The 22,714-nt window shown below is 41.9% G+C and overlaps 1 protein-coding gene across 23 annotated transcripts in view; it reads left to right on the top strand.

Annotated features, from left to right (window-relative positions):
• The window catches only part of EIF4G3 (eukaryotic translation initiation factor 4 gamma 3), a 150,482-nt gene that overhangs the window by 30,417 nt on the left and 97,351 nt on the right, over nucleotides 1-22,714 (top strand). For 14 of the 23 annotated variants that reach the window (XM_030017827.2, XM_030017825.2, XM_030017824.2 and 11 more), the window contains exons 1-3: nucleotides 8,222-8,352; nucleotides 13,386-13,461; nucleotides 20,702-20,845. The gene's annotated coding sequence lies outside the window, so the exon portion shown is untranslated. Of the gene's footprint in view, nucleotides 1-8,220; nucleotides 8,353-13,222; nucleotides 13,242-13,385; nucleotides 13,462-20,701; nucleotides 20,846-22,714 lie in introns of those variants that run through there. The other 9 variants (XM_041124153.1, XM_041124152.1, XM_030017816.2 and 6 more) reach the window with 6 other exon arrangements.

Raw genomic sequence — 22,714 nt, 5'->3', positions numbered from 1 at the left:
TCTTGTGATTGTTAGTCCTTACAGAAGGGAGGTGGCAGAAACGTGTGTGGCTTGGGGTGGCTAGCCACCGTTTAGCAGCTGGGTTGGTTTAGGGATCCCATGAAATGTAAAAGCCCAGTGCAAGGGAAGCACTGTGCCCTCAGGGAGCAAGGCTTTTGTTTTTTTCCCTTTTCCCAGGGACACCGGGTCTACTCTGTGACCTGGAATTATTCCCTTTTGCCCCTCTAATTAACAGTGCTGCCAGAAGGTTTCTAGGTGACAGTCCGGGGGAGGTGGGGTGCAAGGGGTAAATCATGTTTTGAACTGCAAGCTCCAGCACCTTTGAAGTCTTCTTTTCTTTCCCCTATCTGTCCACCCAGACATGAACTGATGGAGGAATTGCTGGACATAGGACTTGAGCTTTTTCCCTGCTCTTTCCGGTTCTGATCCGGGATTGTTTCTTGCACAGTAGAAGTGTGAGATGTGAATTATAAGAGCCATGTAAAATAGCAAGAGCCGCTAACTTCACTCACTTGCACAATAAATTTTGCTGTTACAGAAGCTGATGTTTTACTTGAACACGCAGATGAGATTTTTTTTGTATTGGAAGGGCTGCATTAAGCAAGGTGAGCTCTCTTGTTTTAGAGGTAGGCAGCCTGCTGGCTGACACTAAAGGTGGTTTTATTTTTGTCAGGGCCACAAAAGTAAGTATGTGGGTGACAGGGGAACTTCAGACCTATGTCTCATTTCAGGGAATAGCAGGGGTGTAATAGCTGCATAAAATCTTCTAATTAAAAGAAGCAGCTGAGCTGTTTAGGCTTGTGAACTGCCACTAAAATGCTAATTACTTCAGAGTGTGAGAATGTCTGGAGGAGCTTCTTGATCAGAAATCACGAAGGCTTCTCCTGTTTGAATCAAGTTCTTGGGTTATATAAGTGTCTGGAGTAGCTAATACACAAACTGCTGACCCCCCAACATTTTGGGGGTAGGAGACCTGCTGTCTTTGTGAGAATGTGCAGATGTGTGGAGTGTTGGAGCACAGAAGGTGATTTAGCAGCTGCTGCCAAACTACGAGAATAATTTTGTGAGAAATATCACTGTCTCTGGTCAACTAAAAGCCTATTACTTACCCAGTTTTGGTGATTTTTATGTTTTGTATCTTGTGTTTGTAGCTTCCAGATTGTAAATTGATGGCATGTTCAAGTCTGCCAGTTAGCAGGGACAGCCTCATAGGGTGGCGAGTACAAATGAAGGATGGCTTTTCTGTAATTGAGAAGGAAAAAACTTAAAGCCTTTATCTTACTAAGGTCTTTTCATCCCTCATGTTTTAAGCTGAGTGAGCTGATGCTTTCGAAATGGGTTGTGCTACTAGAAGAGATGCTCATGGGTGTGGGCAACAGCATCTTCAAGCCAAAGAAAACACTTCCCAACCCACACGATGATCTTGGCTGTCTTACCTGCAATCACTTTGCAGCTCTGCAGCACAGCTGGAGTCAAAACTATTGCTTCCCAGTTCAGTGCCCTGTCTCCCCAGCTATGCAACGTGAGCTGGATCCGAAATACCTAGACCATCTTCATTTCGGGTGATGCCTCGGTAAAGTCCTCATGGCCTCAAGTTAGAGCATTACTTATGGTATAATGCAGCAATGCTTCATTTCCTTAGTGTGTGTATCTGCTCCTCCTTTCCCAGCCCTGCTGAGCTTCCATCCTTTGAATAAATCTTCCAAGGCTTTTATGATTTCTAAAACTCTGATGGCTGTCATGCTGTGAATTCAGTTACTGAAGGTTTAGACTATTACCATTTCATACAGGAAAATGATTTCTTAAGGGGGATCCACTTGCATTCTCCTTTGGGAGTGCAAAAAAACAAAAAACCATCTGGAAAAAACATTTTATGCAGTGGTTTAAACTTGTAATAATGTTTAGGATCACTATGTTATGTTTAGGTCAGCCTCAGCAGCTGCCTCTGGAGTTAATACATCCCTGCAGCTTATGTGTACGCCAGGGATGTGCTTAAGGAAGCTTTAGCAAGGGCATTTTATGGTGCAGCCTCCCCATCTCTCTGTTCCTGCTTGGTCCTATCCTTTAGGCTGACATAGTTGTTGGCATGGCTGGGTGGCGAACAAGGTTTGGAAGAAAAGGTTCATTTTAATCCAAAACTGCTCCCCGGTCTGGTTGACTGAGCAGCGGTGAATGGGTTTGCACTGGCACAGGGCGAGTGGCAGAGAGAGGCCAGGACCACCTCTTCTGGCAGCAGCCGCTGCCGGATGACGGCTTAATACTAGATCTCCTCATATTGTGTCCTTCTGCCTGCAGGCGCCTGCTATTTGGATTACATGTTCACAACAGTAATTTTCCTTTGATGCCACCTGACTTCTTGTAGGTGCTATCTGTGACTTTTTCGCTCCAAGGAGCCTTAAGAGCAGAGTCTTGCCTGTCCTCTCTTTCAGGTTAGGGACTGGCTAGGAATAGCTCTGAGAGCATCCAGCCACCTGAGTTGCTTTCTTTCCAAATCAGTTCCTCCCCTGGAAGGAACCTAGCACTGGATTTGGATTTTTAAAAGGTGAAATGAAAAGTCTGAGAGGAGGAACTGAGCATTAGGAAGTGAGTATTGAGAGTTCAGATATGGAGTTGATGTGTTGTAGGAAGAGGACAATCTAAAAGCTGTGATTTCCTTACCTGTCCTTGTCTTGGTATTCCTCTGGTAACCTCGGTGGTTTCTTGACCCACAGACCTTTTGCAGTTGCCTGGCCTCCTGGGAATGGGTTCTCCAGGTGCGTAGCCCCATTTTTGGTAGCAGGGTGACATACATCTTACCCAGGTCACATTTGACGTCATTTATCCCCCACACATGGATGGTGGCTGGGGGCACATAGCTCCTGCCAAAACAACACCAGGGAGATGTGGGCTCTCTTCCCCCTGTTTTTGTGTACATGTGAATCATCTATAAAGCTGCGCGTACTGTAGGATGCTTACAAATACACTCTGACTGCTAGGACTATGTGTATTGATCAGTTCATATGTGTTTTAAGAAATAAGGAAATCATGTCTTGGTGTAGATCTTAAGATGACAAACAAAAAATCCAAGTTTGCCTTTAATATACAGATGTAAAGAGCAGCAACATGTAAACCCATTGTTCCCACGCCTTGCTGTCTGTACTTGGGCAGAAAGCAAAGGAGGGCTTAATAATTGATTAGAGCAGCACAGCCCCACACCCCCGGCAGATAAGATCTGTAGCAATTTCATGTAATATGAAGAGATAGTTAGCCCAGTATCGCATGGCATGAGCCCAGCTTCCTGGCATCGCCCTGTGTGGGACTTTCGGGCTTCGTTTTTGATGCCAAACTGTTCGGAGCTGACTGGGTGTGCACAGTACTGGCATAACACATCTCTGCTTATGATTCGTTTGGTGTATTTTGGAGTACAGGCTTCATCTGGCATCTCTCCTTGGGACATTGGCCCACGATGGTCCTCTGTGACTTAGAGCAGACCCTTCAGAGCTCAGCCAGTTTTAGTGCTGGTCACCAAGGCTCACCCTGTTGAGCCTTTCCCCCACCTTAATATCTTGAACTCTTTATGAGGTCCCTTGACTGGTGGTGTGGGTAGAGGACTGTGAGAAGTCACTCTGAGCAGTAGGAGCGGTGGCCAACCAGGGTAGGACTGTTGAAGACTAATGGGGCTGTTTTGAGTTCCTGAGCGTAGCCTGTTTTCTGCAGCGTAATGGGAGTTTTAATTAACATGGACAAGTACAATCATAAATAACCCTCCTAAAATTAAATGGAATTTTAAGGCTACATCGGCGTATTCCCCATGATGCCATTGCCTCTCTGGCGAGGTAATACCATGACTTTCCAGCTGAAGGGAGCTGATGAAATCTATTGACTTTTCCATCTCTTAGAAGAGTCCATATATTATAAGAATAAAATATGATTTTAAAAAATATGGAAGTGGATGGTGTTTTATGGAGGAAAATGGGCTATTAAGCTAAAACAACTCAGCTAGTGAGAAGTTTTCTGTAGTTGAGCAAGAGATGCTTTCCTGGCACATTTTTCACCTTGCATTACCTGTTACCTGAGCTGGCACAGACATGATCCAGGGTGCCTTTGTGGCCTTTTTTTTTTTTTTTTTTTTAAATTACTAATACTTTGCAGCTTGGTCCAAGCCTGGATTTAACCTTATTCAGGCTGTGCTTTGAAAACCCACTTCTTGGAGATGCTGCGGTTAAAAATACACATAGGACAAAGTTCAAAGTTACAGAAATATTCAGTCCATCGCTACCAGACCCGTCCCCCCACCCACAAGCACCATGCTTCAAGGAAAATCCCAGCAGGATTAGCAAGGTTTAGACACAGTTTCTTCCACCTCAAACAACCTTTCCAGGTCTAAGCTGAAAATAGACGATTTGCATTGATGCTGGGGTTGCAGTTGAAGAAGATAGAGACGAAATAACAAAATCAGGTTGCCCTTAGAAACGCATTTGTATTGGACAAAATAATTGATTGGGTTTTTGTCACGTTTGCACTGATCTGGTATATTGGCTGACAGCTCCCCTGATAACTCACTCCTGACGGCTTACAGGCTGAATGAAATGCATCAGGGTGAGGCGAGGTCTGGGGATGATTTACGTGCTGGTGAGCTGTGTCCAGTTCTTTTTAATTTAGAGATGCAAAACTGAGCCTGCAAGTAATGAGCTCTGGATAATTAGGTGTTTGTCTGCAGGTGTAACTATTGCAGCTGCCTACAGTTGGTGCTCTTAATATTGCTGATTTTTATTTGAAAGCATTACGGAATGAATGAGATGCTGGAAATACAGTAATTTGCAACAAAGAGGGTTTTCTTCTGTTCTTATCTTCCCCTCTAACCCCCAGCTTTCCTTTGGCATTCCTGTTTGGCTTGGCCAAGAGATGTATCACATGTGGACCGAAGACTAAAAGGAAATTATGGTGATAAGTAGCGAAGTGTTGTATTACACAGCAATGATGTCTGCTATGCATCATAGATTGACGAAAGGCTTGATCTAATTTATCATCACTAATGATTAGCCAGATGGGAAGTAGTATCTCGAATTCCTGCCTTGGTATTAAATGGGTTGCGAAGGCATTGCTGATGCAAAAAATGCAGCACAGTACGTTACCTGTACGTCAGGAAGGTGAGTGAGGAGCAAAAACATGTTGCAGAGTGGATGTAAGTAGGAAGAAAGACTTTGGAAGTAGATATTTTGTGGAATGGATATTTTTAAAAAGCGTGTAAGTTGGAGGATTTGGAGATATGCTTGGGTATAAATAGAACATGCACTTTGAATGTGGCTGCTGCAGTGCAGCTTTAGCACGTTTAGTCAGAAAGACGTGCTAGGTTATGTGTCAGGTATTGTGTGCCACCCTGAAGTCTGGCGATGCAATTGGATGTGTAAACGTGAATGCCAGCATCTGCACATACAGAGCAGGGTTCATCAGTGTGCCTCCAAAACGTGTTGGGACTCAATCACGAAGGGAAAGGAGGAGAAATCTGAATAGCTGGAGGATGCTGGATCCCAGCAGCAGTGATGCTGGGGGAAGGAGAGGGAAATCACGCTTTTCAGTAAGCATTTGAATGTCACATTTTCCTTTCAAGCTGCAATTTTCAGAGGAGCCTTGGAAAGCTTGTCTTCCGACAGCCATTGAGGTTCATCGGGATTTGTGTGCCCCTTTTCTTTTGAAAGCTCTCGCTGCTGCCCCGTTCCTATTCAGTTCAGTGCAAGCGGAGATCGGGTGACATTATGTGGTAGACAGAAGGGAAAGGAAGTGTTTGGGATTATTTGAAAGCTAGTACTGAGATTAATGATACGTAATTAGGTAAAAAGCTTAAGGTGAATTTCGAGAAAAGTTTTGTTATGGGGAGAGTATTCATTTAGAGCATGGCATAAGCTGGGATAAGTAGCAAAAGCCTCACTGCTTGTAACATTTGGATCTGGACAAAGCTTGGGAGATGATACTTTAATGAGGAGTGCTTAAATGGCAGAGGGATGGACAAGCCTTATCACTTTCAGTTATTGTCAAATAGTTCAACCAGGGAGCAAGGAAAGAGTCCTGCAGTCAGTAATTTCGAACGAGGCAATTGCAGTTCATAAAGGAGCCAGTGAGACTGTGTGAAACATCAACAATATTTATGTAGGTGCATTTCTGGTACAAAAGCAGAAGATAAATACCTTATTTAAGGTATTTGTTACGAGTATAAAATAGCCCATAAATGAGAACTTAAAGAGAATTCAGTGTTACCGTTTAATACACAAAATAACATGAAGGATTAAAAAGGTCGTTTGCACAAACACTTCATTGATCCTCTTAAAATTTATATGTTTGACAAATGGCAATTCTGTTGTGAACATTGACTACACATGTTGCAGTAAAGGAGCTTTATATTAGGCCATAAAATGTTAAAACAAGCTTAATAATGGCTTTTGCCATAAGATCCTTCTGGGTGTAAGTCATTACAGAAGGTGGTGAATCTTGGAAGTATGGTTTGCATCTATTTACAGGAATAGGGCATGATGATGTACTGCTCTATTACATAGCTTGCTAATTTTAAACCATAAACCCCATTTTTGCCACTTTACAAACACCTTTTATTGCGTTCCTTTATTTTTAAACATTTGACTAGCCAGAAATAAGTCCTTAATGTCAGAATTAAGTGTTGGTGTAAAGCTGACATGGCCTTTTAAGGAATTCTTCACCTGCGGCTCTTAACTTTGACTGTATTTCTGAGTGCTTATGCCAGCAAAAAGTTGTATTTATTCCCCCCCCGGTTATAATAATGGTAAAGACCAAACATTGAAACAACAATCCCCTATTCGGTCTTGACCTATGATACAGTCAGGGCTCTGAATCATACTCTATTTTGACATCTCATCACATTGCGCGAGACCAGTTGCATCCATCTAAGAAAACTAAAATAAAACCACTGGTTTAATACAGAGGGCCAGGTCATTCCTTTGAGGTTTGACCAAAAGGCATGGCCCCCTTGTCAGGAATCCGCTAGCAAAAAACCCCCAAACTCGAACAAACAAACAAAGAAAAACCCCAACCCCACCCTAAAATGAAAGGAGATCTCTGCAAGGATGGGAGATGTTACGTGTTTGGGCAGCGTGCAGTTGCTGGGCTATGCAGTTGGATGTAGGCAGTGGAAGGGTTAGAGAGGGCTGAGCAGCAGGTTGGCATTTTATTAGGTTCTTCTTAAGCCTTTAAACATTTTCCAAAGTCCCTGAATTATGTTGGTCTTGATTTTTGTAATATTAATTATCTCGCATCTCTTATTAGCAAGAGCTGCTTAGCTATGAAGGGTATAAGGTGCTGGATTCCTATAAGACAGTTGAAAAAGTGGAGATGATGGGGACACTGGGGAAAACCAGCATGTGCCTCTGTAATTAAAGGCTTGATTCTGTGTATACACAGGGGGATTGAATTATGGTTGCATGGGCAACGTTAATCCTGCCTTTTCCTAAGTTTGGAGTTGTTTGCTTTGTAACTTGACTTTTTTTTTTCCTTGGATGAAGTTTGTTTGGTTGTAGTAAGTATTTCAGCATGGAGAGAGTGGATGGCACTGTTTTGATATTATATACTTATTTTTTTTCCCCATGTGACATGTCACTAGGTGGAGTTTGGGTTTTTTGTTTGGTTTTGGGGGTTTTTTTGTTTTTTTTTAAGGCTGTAGTTTGCTTTACCAGCTTGCTTTCCCCTGGCTTCTGAAATGTGGTCTGTCAAAAGAGGAATTTATTTTGAAGGGAAAATTGATTCACGAAGTACTTGCTAAATAAATGGGTTTGTGGTGGTGCGTGTTGCTGCGTTTGGGGGTAGTGAGTGGAAAGCTGAGGGAAACAAGTTGCAAAATTTCTTGCTGAGGAGTTTGTGCTGCGATTTAATTCTCTATCCGATAGGGAGCATTGAAGCTTTCCAAGCTCTTCATACATTGCAATGCAGATTTCTAAAATGCAACATGCTGTAGGTGAGTTTATCTTTTTACCTTATGCTTTCTTTTTTAAGCCTGGTTTGATTTTTATCCTATATAAGCTTGCTAAGAGGAGCCTGATGCTACCTCCCATCCCTTCTCCACTGCATGCAGAGCAAAAAAATTCAGGAAGCAGAGGGATTTCTGCAGCGTGGAAGCACTTGGTACAAAACCCCACCAAGGTATCGCGAAGACCCCCATTGCACTACCTCTTTAAGACCACAAGCGCGCTGCGAGAGCTCTGCTTGTGAGGGTGAGAGGCAGGCAGGAGCTAAGAAATCATCCCTGGATGGCACAGATGCGGCTGTGGGCTTCGCTGCCGGCGGATGGGGGGAGAAGACCTGGCGCTTGAGCCAGCTCGCTAACGAAGCTCTCCGGGAGCTTGCTGCCAGGTAGGATGGAGCGCGCTGAACAAAAGGCTTTGCCTAGCGAGTGGAGGACAGCAGACCTGCAAAGGATGGGGTGATGCTGGGGAAGTTTCAGCAAGCTGCTATGACTGGTGTAGCTTTTCCCTTTTAACCTTTTAAGCAAGCCCTTGTGGTTTCCGAACCTGCTAAATTAGGTGCTTCTGCTGTTAGGATGTTCACCTCCTGCATTTTAATTGCATGTTGAATAGAGAAGAGGCTGCAGAGGAGAAACACACTCTTTTAACAGCTCTCTGCCATCAAATACCTCCCTACTCGGAGGGTTTTTAAAAATTCCTTGCACCAAAAAGCTGAAAGAAGTGTCTGAATTTGATGTGGTTTCCTGCCTTTCTGTAATCTTGCTTGATGGTTTTATCTTGTATTTTTTCAGTTGTTTAATACACAATTTCAGTACAAGCGGGGACATGCATCAGGATTATATAACCCCAGGGATAGCTGGTGGGAGACTCACTCTGTTTCTGTGCAGGGATACAAATCATTAGTTCTGGAATGTTTTTTGTGTAACACATTTGCATACGTGCCCTTGGGTACCCGCAGATATTTTTATTCATGTGAGAAGGTGCTTACTCGTTACCGTCAGCTGGAAGTGAAGAAAGAGGCCATCAGTGCATGCTCAGGATAAAATGGTTGCTAGTTGCTGAAAATGAGCTTAGGTGAGAAGAACTGTTTGAGGGGAAAGTGAATCCATTTTGGAAGAAAATGTAGTAGTGTTTTTTCTTTCCCCTCCAGTCTTGGAAGCAGGAACAGAGCAGAAAATACTGTACAAATTCTTGCTGTAAGAGCCTATTTTACTGCATGTTTTTAGGTTGTTTGTTGCTGTAAAAGCACACAAAAATCTTGCACTATTTCAGTTTTGTAGCATGATTAGAGCAAGCAGACAAGTATGATACAAGGGGGAGATTTCTGCAAGAAATTCCTCCTGACTTTCATTTAACTCTGCATTTGTCGGTGCCTCTGAGTGCTCCAGCTGACAGGCAGCTCTGGTCTGGATTTTTTTTCTTTAATTGCTTTACAGAGAAGTCGAGTATTTTTCCTCTCCTCAGAGTGTGGCTATGGCTGTCTAATTAAAAGATATCCTCCTCCTTTCAGGGAGACTTTTGGTTTCAAGGAAAATTGTATTTCGTTTCCAACCAGCATTACTATCTTTTCCTGCCTTCTCCCACTGGGTCTTTAATAGCTCCTGAAATTCCCCAGCTTGTAATCACTGCTGCAGCCAGATGGGGACTAGGTGGAACTCCCATTGCATCTGTGCTTGCTTTTATTAATCTGCCAGAAGTATCTCACTTACTTATATTTTTAAATATATATATATATATTTCATGAGTTAATGAGCTCTAAACAGCAATGAAGAGAATCCAGTCAGTGCTACCCGCTGGCTGCCGTCCTTTCCCTGGTTTTTGGCGTGATGCTGATGGAAGAGGGAGAGTGGTAAAGAGTCATTCAGCCCGACACAAGCATGAAAAGCGGAGACAGTAGTTCCACTTTACTAACCTGCTGGTTGCAATGGGATTTAAGAGCTTCCCCTTGCTCCTGCTCTTCTGCCTTGTCACCCGCCTCATCTTTTCTCCCTGTGGTAATGGAAGGATGTCTGAGAATGGTGTGAGGTTTGGGTTTAGCTTTGCACTTCCACGCCCCCCACCCTGCCCTGCTTCCCACCCTCCTGGATCATTTCAGCGCATGACTGCACAAATAGTTGAATTGGTGCACTTGAAGAGGGTGACGTGCGTGGCAGGGATATAGGGGGAGGAGGAGGAGGAGGAGGAGGAGGGAGGGCACAAGATCCTCCTGAATTGGATCTAAGCATGCCAGAATAGTAACATGAAGGAGCTGCCTGAATTATTCAGCATATCCCTATTTTCTTTGTGCTGTGGTTAATTAAGTGCTGCAATAGAGCCAGGCTGGGTTATACTTTAATGCTTAAACTTTACTGTGTGTGATGGGGGCAGCGGGAGGGCAGCATTCGTGCAGTTTGCATTGCATCTTGGGTTGTACAGCTGTCGATGGTACCAAAATCTCTATGTAGTGAAAGAAGATGAGTGTCCCGGGGGATGGTTTGCTGTGGATGTGGATGAGACGATGCTGCTGGATGAGGTTTCACTTCCCACCTGCCTGCCGTGACCTATTCACATCCCATGGTGGAGTCTTCTGTGCTGTCACACTTAACCCACTTCTAGGAAAAAGCCTCATTAGCAAGAGTCTGCTGATGAACTTTTGCAGGCACCTTGGCTCGCTTCTCCTGAAATAACAGTGACTGTTACCACAGGATGGACTCCTTTGGCAGACGTAAGGGAAAGGAGGGTGGTCACTTCTACTAGGGGGGCAGAAACGAGCTCTGGGAGGCTTGCAGGGAAGCGGTAACCTTTCCACCAGCCCAACTCTTTGCAGAGAGTCAGTCTATAGATGCCAGAAGTTAGATGTCGGAAATAATCACTTTCTCCAACCATTGTATCTCATTAAGGCTTACTGGAATTTAAGGCATTTTTGTCCCTGTCAGTCTCATGTCCAGGTTAAGTCCTTTGGCAAAAAGGACTTAAAAGGTTTCTTTTTAATCTGATGGAAATTGTTGCTTTCCAGAAGTGATCTTAAACGGCAACCCCAAACTCTGAAAATCCATCTAAACTGCTCATTCCTTTAGGCAGTTCTTCCTGGGTGCAAAAAGAGAGGTTACTCTGCTGAAAGAAGATTATTTTCTCCTGGCTTATATAAGTTCTAAAATAAGAAAATAAATCCCAACCTTCTCAAGGATGAAACAGTTTTTCCAAACTCAGGAACAATCCTTTCTGAAGCAGCGATTGTTTCAATTAATTGTCAAAACTGCCTCAAGGTTGGAAATCTCAGCTGTGACAAAAGGGTGGCAGCTTATAACTGTGCCTCCACCCTATCCTTTATCAGAAAATGGTTATGGGTGTGATGGTAAGGTGCTATGGAGGTGGCGTGCAGAAAATTTGTGACTTTTTGTTCTGTCTTGTGGTGTGTTTCTAATCCTCCTCTCACAAATTTTGGCTTTCTGTTGGCGTTTTCCGAAACTCGGGAATGAATGTAAAATCCTCAGGATGAAGGCTAGGAGTGGCGCCTTGGCTTCATTGAAGTCTGTGGCAAATCTTCCCGTGGTTTTGCTGGAGTCAGGATTTCACATCTAATTTTGTTGTTAAAAACCTCTTTATTTTATCAAACGATACCACTTAGGCACAAGCTGGTAAGTCTGCAAATTGAAGACAAGCCTTAGACCCTGAAAATAAATTCTTGCACTCATTTTAAAAAAAAAAAAAAAAAAAGTAGGCTGAGTGAGCACCGTCTTGGGAACCAGCGGTGCCAGATCCTCATCTCAGTTCTCTCAATCTGGAGCTGGTCGTAGGCGTCCTGTTTTACACCTGCCAGGCTTTAACAGGAACATTACTTACATGCGAAGGTGTTGTGAAGGTCAGTGGCAGTCTTTTCTGTGTGTAATCCTATAATGCAGGGTTTTTATCGTGTCTGGCGTTCGAACATTGGGTATATAACAAAATTGGAAGTTTTTAAAACATTTTCTCAGCCTGCTTGGTGAGGGCGGACCTTTTTAGTGATGTGTTCGGTATCAAAATAGTGCGATATTGTAAATCTGTTTCTGCTCTGCCTTAGCACTGGTCTCAGAGGAGGAGATCCGGCTGGGGCGTGCTGCAAACAGTCGACAGACACAGAGCAGGTTGTGTGTGAACAGTCCGTACTTCAACCTTAAAATTTTGTCTGTTTTTAAGGAAGCGGAACAGGTGGGATCGTGGAGCTTAGATCACCATCGAGTCTCGACAGCGCTGGTAGGGTCTGTCCTGCTGCTGTGATGTTGGTCCCTGCAAAGGTTTGGGCAGCAGTGTTTCTTTGGAGAGCAAACTTGTAGTGCAAAGGGAGGACTCTTGAAAGACTCAGACTAATCTTCTAGGTTCAAAATTTAACTTATGAGTGGTTTTATTCCTCATTTGAGCAAAACCCAAGAAGTGTTTTCATGGTTTTTTGTTTTGTTTTGTTTTGTTTTTAAGTATCCACCATCATGTTAACACGTGAGGTTTGTGTTGCTGGTTGGTGTGCAAGAAACTTAATCAATTGGGTTGTTCTCATTTTCCAAGAGGCTTTGACACATAAAATGTAAACAGCAAAAAGGTGAAATCTGAATATGGCTTGTAGTGGAAAATTTTTCAGCAAGTTAAGCATGGCTTTTTTATGACAGTGGGCATCAGGTGTTCAGTAGACATATGCTGGGCCTAAGGCCACAAGGTGTTAGCTAAGTTGGGAAGCTTTTTTCTTTTGAATACCTGCATCCCCTTTGTTTTATTCCACAAGTAAAGTGGGTTCTAGCTTATTTGTTTGTTGCATAAAGTCTTTTTCTGTTTTTTTTCCCCTGGATTCCCACAATACCTTTCCAGTTTAAGACGACTATTGCAATTTGCCTCTAAATAACCCTGCAGCAGATCATCAAAACTTAAAATCTATCTGACAGCCCCTTTTAGAAGCGATTTTGGTGGGTGGATGAGGAAAGGAGTTACTGGTTGAAGAGAGGCAAACAAGGAAACAATTATAACACGGTTCCTGCGTGGTTAGCAAAACAGGCGCTGCCTTTGTCAGAAAATGCCCTGCTGATCAGCAGGGTTTGTCTCGCTGAATGCGAAGGGCTTGTGGGTTTTGGGTTTTTTCCCTTACTCTTTAAAAAAAAAAAAAAAAAAAAGAGGTGGGGGATTCTCTTGACAGGACGAAGGTTTTGTAGATTGTTCGGCGATATATTTGCTTTCAGTTTCTCTTGCTGTATTTTTTAGTAACATCTGCCTTTTGAAGGCACACTTTGCTCCCCTTTTGGAAAATCTTGAAGGGTCGCAGCTGCCTGGTTGCATGTGAGTGCCTCAGAGATGTTTGTGTGTCTTCCTGAGCATGGAAGGTGACCAGCTGCGTTGACGGACAACAAATTTGCTGCTGTGTGTATCACCCAAAACACGACCTTTCTTCGAAGTTGCTTTCCTTAACTTGCTGTATTGCAGAATCCCCCGAGGTCCTGTTCAGCAGCCCCTCGAGGATCGGATCTTCACTCCGACCGTCTCCGCTGTGTACAGCACTGTGAGTATCTGGCTGGTGCTGCTGCGGTCGTATTGCTTTTGAAAGGAGCGCATTTCCCAAGCATAGGGAAATTGTGTAGATTTTTAAAAAACAATGCAGTTAAAAACCATACAATTAAAAAAATGCAACTTTTTTTTGCCTCCTAAAATAAATGATGCTGGATGAAGACCCTTTTTGTTGCATGTGAGTAGGAAAATAAGAAATCTTGGGGACTTTTGGGTCCATTCCTTTTTTTGTTAAGCGTCTATAGTTTTATTTAGCAGATATGAGAGTGGCTTTTCCTAATAGAGTTTCACCTGAGTGAAAATGTTACTGGCCATATTTTCAGTCTGTTGGCTCCATCTCTTTCCTGCCTCCTGCATCTCGAAGACTGGTTTGTTGGAGTGTATGAGTGGCTGCACGTTTTTCTAATAGTTTATTATTAAAAAAAAAAAAAAAACAACAGTCAAGGAAGATTTGTTTTTCATGTGCAACATTCCATTACACAGAGGAAGAAATGTTTTGATTGTACATTGAATATTTCGGATAGGGGCTTTTGGCTTGCTGTCCTACATCTGTGTTTATAAAACCTGATTATCAAGGAAATTTAGCTTAGAAACGTAGTGATGTTTATTTGTGAACATATGATACCATTTTCCTTTTACTAATTTCTTTTTTTCAGATGGTAATAGCTGGAAGCCCAGTGTTATTTGTAAGCTTTGCTAAATCAGCAGAGCCCTGGGAAAGTAATATTTTGCTTTTCAAGTGGGATGGTGCAAATATTTTTAATGCCAAAAAAACGCTTTTAAGCTGCTCTTTTAATTATTTGGAAAACAGGAAGAAAAGCTGTAGATGGGAGAAATTCACTGTGTTTTATGCAGTAACATAAGCTGCTTATAGAAAAACATAAGCTGCTGTACAAGGTTTTTTCCTTCCCCTTGTTTGCATGAATAACTGGTGAAGGGGTTATCAGCTCCATCTCTTCCATGTGTGGAGTCTGGGTCTGGAGCATCTTTGGCCCCTTCCTTTTTTGGGCTGTAGAGAAGAGTTTTGTGATTGCCTCTTCTACTAGGGAGACTGCTGTCAAGCAATGCAAAGCCAAGCTTTGTGCAGGATTAAGTGCAAAAGTGCTGTCCAGTGCCCATCAGTCCAAGAAAGCCAGAGACTTGGGTAGTAGTGGTAGTAGCAGAAAGACTCAGGCTTGACCATGGATGGTCTGGTGGCCAGCCAGCAGTGGATTTCCATCCATGTGAGTCGGAAAGGCTGGAGTACAACTTTGACAAGGGTTTAAGATTTAGAGGTTTGTGGCTTTCACAGCAGTGGATTGACAGACTTGAGCTGCGGACTGGTTTTTAATTTTTTTTTTTTTTTTTTGCTAGTTCTGTCCTCAATATCATATACATATGTATGTGTGCATATACCTATGTATGCATGCAAAAAAGCAAAACCAAAGGAACATAAGTGTACAAACAGTTGTAATAAATAATTCAGTTTATATTATCCTTTATATACCCCGTACAACACTTAAAAACCACTTTAGAAATAACTGAATTCCTTTTGGGGGAAAAAGGAGGTTATTTTTTTCAATTCTTTCCTCCAAAAACATAACTCAGATGCCTGTGGGAAAATATGACTGTAAAAATTTAAATTAATGTAAAATATAAAAGTAACTGTGAACAATGACCTAAAATAGCTTTTTCAGTGTGGAAAAATATAACTCTTTGATATGTTACAGGAATAGAAGCCAGGGCTGGGAGTATCTTGGTTTCTAGGCTTTAGGAAAACACAAGTTTGAAAGAAAATTTCATGTTTTAGAGAAAGGAGAGAAATTTCTCAGCTAGGTTCCTTTTGAGCTTTTATTTGAAGCCCTTGGCTGATTGCAAATTTAGAGTAAGTCCTAGAAAAAATGAATTAGGATGGGAGAGGCACATGATCAGAGGTCCCTGACAAATTCATTCATCATAGGTCTCTGTGGTTTATTACGCGAGTAGCAGTGTCATGTATTTAAGGTCTGAGTTTGCAACAAATAAGTAATTTTTTTAGTTTATGATTTTTATATATAGTTTGTCCAGGTTTTACAAAAGTAACGTAGTACAGAGGTATGGAAGAGCACCATCTTCGGCACCCAGGGACTGCTTTTTCACTTCCACATTTTATTTGCTTGGTCATCGTATGTGGGTTTCCACATGGATTATGCATCACAGTTTTCAAATATGCATATTTTGGGGGAGGACAGCTGGTTTAGGAGGAGGTCTGTGGTCTGATACCACCACACGGTGACTCTGAGCTGCCTCGGTGTTTTCCCTGTAGGTTATACTATGTCATGCATGTGGTGGGAGAACGAATCATTTGAGATATGGACAACCCACAGATGAAACCACTATTTTTAATTGGATAAAGACAAAAAACCATTTGGTTATCCATTCCCTAACTTTCACATGTATTATCAGGACCGCAGTTGCACATTCCTGAGCTCTTTTTTTCCAGAACTACTTGTCACTTGCCAAAAATGGGAGTGGAAAATCATGTGACTTTCACTATGAGCCCAAATAATATCCCCCGAAATAAAATCGGAGGAACACGTTTTCCTGTAGGGCAGAGATAGAAGGTGAGGAAGAAGGAAAGTGTGATTTGTCAGATGAAATTAAGTTTGTCCGAGAACTTGGAGGTGCTCCAAATTCCCAACAAAACTTTGGTAGAACCTCTTTCTCAATGAAATCATACTGGTATTAAAACCAAAACCACCTAACCTCATCATATATCATCTTCATTTATTTTATATAGTATACATCTTCATTTATTTTATATAGTATACATTTTCATTTATTTTATGTAGTATATTATTTTATATATATATATATATTTGTTTATTATACAAATACTTATATTTGGTAGGTTATGTTTTTTGGGTGTCGGGGTTTTTTTTTTAATAAATCCAGCAGTAGAAGTATTTTAAAGCAAATCATAGTTGGAAATAAGTGTTTCAATGAACTAATATTTTAACAATTTCCCCTCACCGATAATGGAGAATGCTATATCATAAGAGCTACTTTTGGACATAAAGATTTGGGTTTCGTCCTGTAAGCAGCTTCTTGCGTGGTGTTTCCTAACTATACTGCAAGAAATTAATGCAATTTACTGATCATCTGCTGTAAGATGACAAACCTGTGGAATCTGGAAAGGGGAATGGGGAAAGTATGAAATTTTGTTTCTGTTGTAAAATATTTCAAAGAAATATATTCAAAGAAGCTTTTTGACTTAGAGTTTAAGGGAAGGACACTGACTTCTAACAGAAAGGGAACTGCACCAAAGGTGACCTTAAATATCACAGGCCACCATGTGTGCCTGCACTCAGGGTAGCGGGGGCTGATTTCTGTTGAAAACAAAACTAATACAGAAGAATGATCAGAAGTAGATGTGCTCTTCAGATTCAGTGTGAGGCATGAGTTGGGAATAAGATAAGAAAAATAACTCTGTTAATGTACATCCAGTTCTCACACAAATAACCTTTTTTGGCAGATTATGATGGAGGTTCGTAACTGCCTCAGTAACACACTGTGATCTCAAGTGCTGAAGCTTGGACCAAAATACTTTGGGATAAACTTTTATATGCTAAGGAGCAATGCTGACTCCTGGATGTGAACTGATTAGAAATTAGTGTCAATCTGATGTACCTTTTTGGAGTGAACTGCTTGTAAGTTGGTTGGATGTTGCCTTGAGCAGAGTTTCTGTAGCCTGGCTAGATCCAAGGGTGGCTTAAATTTTCTGCGTTAATTGCAAGTCTCACTGTGTCTCTTTGGAGCAGATACCACCTTGTGTCAGGTTGCCCAACTCAGTGCCAGCTGATGGTAAAGAAGGTAATGGGAAAGTGAAGGTGTTGAAGAACCTACTTGCTCCAAATTTTCAGTGACTAAGGCCTGACTCTCCCATCATTTGCTTCTCTGGGTTTTCATTTGGTGGCTTTTCTGCAATGGGATGCCCACTGGTGGCCCCCTGATAATTTCACACCCAGCAGAGGTACTGTGATTCGCCTTTGTGTCCTTTAAAAGGATCTTCCTGCAATGAAGAGAATCCTGTAGAAAAGAGATTAGGGAGGATTAGCTGCTCTAGCCACCCTGTGCTTAAAGGAAGGATCTGGGTCAGGAGGCCGACTCGTTCCCCTGCCCGGCTGTGGTGGAGGCTGCAAAGTGTGCAAGAGGGATGCTCAGTTCCTCGGGTGCTGGCAGTGCTGCTCTGAAGCTGTTTGCACCAGCCTGAGCGAATAAATGGAATGCTGGAAAGAAAGAGGTTCTGTCCAAGTCTGAACCCTTTGGGTTTTTATTTGTTTAGGAAAAGAGCAGTTCTTAATCATAAACTATTGTCCTGGTAATCGAGGGATTTTTGTGGCATGTCCCATTCATTCTGATCCAACCTGAATGTTTCATGGACACAGCTATGTATCTGAAATTAGATACCTGGAGGGGGAAGAATAATCCAAAACTTGTGAAAGATGCTAAAAACAAAAGATTTAAGCTCAAGAGGAAAAGAGAGAATTCCAGCCTGAGTTTTATTTCCTGTTTCGTTCATTATTTCCTTTAAAACACAGGCTTAAGGCTTCTGGAAAACTAAAGTTAGTCTCTTGCTATTCAGTTAAGGAAAAAAGAGAGTGATGCCCTAGCAAATTAATATGTAACTTTGTGTATCCATTTTTAGGAGAATAATTTCATCTCTAGATTTAAGAAGGATATTTGCTTCCATAGTAATCACAGACCAAGTTTATGTTCTGCAGAATCCCATTTAATAAACAGAAAAACCAACCTCGGGCACTATGAGGGCAAACACCCCAAAACACAAGTGATGAGCTAGTAGAGACTCTCCCTGATTGAATTTTTTTTAAAATTAATGAATAAACACACAAATTCAGCAAGTTTGTCTTCCTTTATCACCTGTTAACATTTAAATCAGTTTATTTGTAAATAATTTGTTGTAGGAGCCAAGAGGAAGGTGTAGAAATACCTACATTGCTGTGGAAAGGCACTCTATCCTTTTGCCTGTGCTGGAAGGACAACCTGTCTTTTTTTTGGGGGGGAGGAGGTCCACTAAGCTAGACTTGGCTAATCTTAGGAAGTCCTATCAGATCGGTGGTAGACTCCCATCAGATACTGTCCAAGTGTGTTGTTGCCAAGGTATCAAGCTGATTTTATGATTGTTCTGTTGCCTTAATTAGGCTTTGAAGCAAATTTTAGTAGGTCCAGACCTGTGTCCATAATGTATCTGCTACTTGTCTGCTGCATTGCACAAGGGTATCTCGTGGACCATCATTCATGCAGCTGCACAGCTTTCCTTTCAGTTTGGCTTCCAGATTTCATACCCAATTCAGAACAGCATTCCTTGCAGTCTTTAATTAACCTCCAACCTAGGTTACATGCATGTTTTAATTTGTGAAGAGGACTGTTGAATGCTTACACTAACCTGGGATATTATTAATGCCTCCCTCCCCTTTGTCAAACGTCTGTGTGGACTTGGGTTCTGTTTGGAGATCAGGCCTTAGCTGGAATAGTGTGGGTACTTTTAAGTGTAGGGAGACAAAAGCTGGCAGTGTTTGAAGTGCCACAGCTATTGCAAAATAACCTATTTTTCTCTGCAAAAAGTGACATTCGAGGAGACATCTTGGTGATGAGTACACACTCAACCTACTGATGGGGCTACTTATATGAATGATTTCCTTGTATTTTGTGTTGCCTTTACTTCCTTCTCCCCACCTTAACTGCATTTTTTTATGTCTGTCATGATACGTGCAGTAGTCGGTGCTTAGAAGTGACTATGATTGACATGACAAGTCTTTCAGGATTGTCTTAGGAGTCATGTAAGACACTTCAATTTTCTTGGGGATGGGATGTAGAAAGTTTTGTGATGCTCTCTGTAACGCTGGTTTTGATTCAGCCAGCTGATGTTGTGTGTGCACACCTGCCAATCTAGATCAGCCAAAAAAAAAAAAAGAGCCAATTCCCCCCTGGGGAAGGGAAGGATCCAGTTGGGGATAGAGAATGAAGTTCTCTGACTTGACCCACCCTTTCCTCTGAGCAGCACAAGGGTGCTGTAAATCTTCCTGCAGTGAACGATTCTGGACCGTTTCCAAGCCTCGAGAAATTGCACGTTATCATTCTCATTGCTGGTACAGCTGTTTTAGTGGCTTAGGTAGTGTAACAACAGGCATTGATACTTGGAGTGCAATAAAATGGCTTGGAAAAAGCATTTAGTCATGAACTCTGTGACTTTTGCTCTCATAGTTTGCTCTCTTGGAGCTTGGTGCTAATACTCCAGTAAAGATCAAGAGCCAGGAATTTCATTCTGCCTTCTTTTCTGACGCTGGGGAGATACGTACACACATACCTACCTACGCAGTGGCAACATCCCCTTCTAAACATTGCCTGGTTTTGTGCTTTTAAGTGCCTATAGCTAAGTGGTGCTTTTCAGCAAGCGCAATATAGGTCTGAGAAAAGGTCAATGAGAAGTGAGTGCTGGATTTCTATACTATGAGCTTTAAACAAATCCACAAAAATTTAGTTGTATTGAATTGCTGGGGGGTGTCACCCAATGGTTCTGTGATTCTTTTTGTCCTTCGATTCTCCTTTTTTTAGCGACTATATGAAGTATATTTAAAAAACTTCCATCATGGAGATAGTACAGTGGAGCAAGTATATGTGCCATGAATATATTTTACAACATTTTGCTTAATGTGTTTTGATTAGTATTTTTTTATAGAAGCTGAGAAAGGAGATAAGTGTATGCAAGAATTGCTTGAGTATTTCATTCTTTGCTCGTGGCAAGCCCTTCAGATAACAAGACCTCTGTGCAGTCCTTTTGTTTTGTTTTTTTCCATTTTGGAGGGGAGTATGCAAATTTTCCCCTTACTTTGTTTTTTGGGTCATTGGTAATGTGTATCCCTTTGCAAAATCACAATATTGTTTGATATGGCTTATAATGGAAAGATCAGAAGATCCAGGCCTGAAGTCAAAGGGATGTTGCAAAGCAAGACCCCAGTTCCTACAGTTTTCCACTAGTGACTCCAGCTGGTGCTCTTATTTTTTTGATCCTTCCCCGTTTTCCTGAATCATACAAATAGTTAAATAACTTGGACAGCCTTTTACTTAGATAAAGATATATATATATTTATATGAAATAATATATATATATATAAAGATGCTGCTAGCTGCTTTCTTAAAAAGAAGATTACAGTATCTATACAGATTGGATTACTAATATTATGTTTTACTAACAGTTTATCTCCACACAGGTAACACAAGTAGCAAGACAACCAGGTCCTCCTGCCCCATCCCCTTACACTGCACATGAAATAAATAAGGGACACCCAAATCTTGCTGCAACGCCACCGGGACATGCATCGTCCCCTGGGCTTTCACAGGTAAGACCTGGCATTGGAGCAGAGCATTCCCAGCCTCCCTCTTTTCCTCTTGTCCAATTCTCAGCTTTGCTGCTCAAAATTTGACATAGCTGTCTTGTCTATGACCAGTGTATAAAACTTGATAATTAATGTCTTTATGTGCCTTGAACCTTGCAGTGGCTTACAGGTAGCACTCAGGTTTATTAGTCATTGGTTCATTGTTGATTCTGTAACAGAAGCCAAAAGCAACTTGAAAAATTGTAGGAAATACTCATTGATGAGGAATGTGCTTCACTGTTGGGTTAGGCTGCTTTGGGGCATTTTAAATGCTGTAAAAGTGCCTGATGTTCTCTGTGAGGGATCTTCCATTTCAAATGTTTTGTACAGGTTGCTGCAATTCTGTAATTCTCCTAAGAAGTGGGACAGTAAAATGAGTTACAAAAATGAATGCTAATAAAAGAAACGAGACAAAGGACTGATTACAAAAAAGTACAGAAGAAGAGATAAATAGGAGTTATAATAAGAATGGAGAAATAGCGTTTAGTAAGATATGTGGAATAAATTGGTCTTTTTGTAGTTTTTATTAGATGAATGTTCTACAGGGTTGATGTGAGAGTGGAGAAGCTTATCTTCAAAAAGAAAGGGGCAAAAGAGACAGGTAATGGGACACAGAAAGAGGGGAGATAAAAGATATGGGATCAGGGAAAGTGGGATATGTAAAAGCATTGAGGTTTGAGATAGAGGAAAGCCTTATGTTTCCTTTGCTCTTGTTTAATTTATACTTGTTTGAGTAAATGGAATAAAGTAAGAAGATGTGAGTAGGTCAGCTATTAAGAAGTGCGGTTTCATTCTGAACAAGATGTTAAGTGGGGAGGCAGGATGACAAGCTGAGGATGGGCTGGGAACGTCTGTGCACCACGGTGAGGTGGTGGCGAGAGCCTCGAGCGTATTGCAGCACTGGGAGAAGGCAAGCTTTCTAGTCCTCCTGCCAGCCTCTTTAATTTGGATGAAATATTAAACTGCAACTGACCTTTTAGACTAGGAGATGCGTGAAAGCAAATAAGGTCATGTAAGGAACACTTCACCTTAAGGTTACGCGTTCTAGGTAAAACTTGGTGGGAAAACTGGAAACTTGTGGTCATGTTTGAAAATGTGCAAAAGCTCGTCCTTTATGGAGTGGGAAATTAGAGGCTGAAGTATCTATTCAGGATCATAAGTTTGCAGGCATTAGTCGGTGGTATCGGAGCCATTTCTTGCATTCTTGCTGCATGGTTGTTGGAAATAAAGTCTCTGATTTGAAGACTGAGCCTCACATAACAGCGGGAGAACGTAGCAGGGTGCAGAGCAAACCCTAAAATGTTGTCTGGCTTGTGTCATGTATCAAGAAATTCATTCCTGGTAAACCTCGTCAACAGAGGGAAGCTAATCATGTGGCAGATAAGAGAGGAAGAAAGAGAACATTCTAGGCAGCCTCTTTAAAAAAATATTATAATCAAGGGTTTTTTTTCTTCCCTTAATATTTTCCTGTTGAGTCAGTGCATACGTAGAGAGCAGTCTCTGTGCCAAATCACCACTCCAGCCAGCCGGGAAAACGCTCGTTTCCTGTTCTGCTGGCTCTTATCATCTTGGAAATGAGTGTCAGATTGTGTCACTCCAATGCTGCTGGTAGGAGTGGTTTGACCTTACACCCTCCATGTCAGCTGAGGATCCTCAAGGGCTCTAGGAAGATACTTGTCCTCTGACTGTATGGGGCTGCCCCTTAGGTGCTTAGTGCAAGGAAGAAAAAGCAAGATCCAAGATTATAAACCAGACGAAGCATCGGTCATTGCACACTTTTGGGACTATAGAGGAGTGAGGTCTGGGGAGCTTTCCCTAAGTGATTCCTATAAA

Source organism: Aquila chrysaetos, chromosome 6, assembly GCF_900496995.4.
Source record: "Aquila chrysaetos chrysaetos chromosome 6, bAquChr1.4, whole genome shotgun sequence".
Lineage (NCBI taxonomy): Eukaryota > Metazoa > Chordata > Aves > Accipitriformes > Accipitridae > Aquila > Aquila chrysaetos.
The sequence above is the reverse complement of the archived record's forward strand: the minus strand, read 5'-3'. Positions and strand labels throughout refer to the sequence as shown.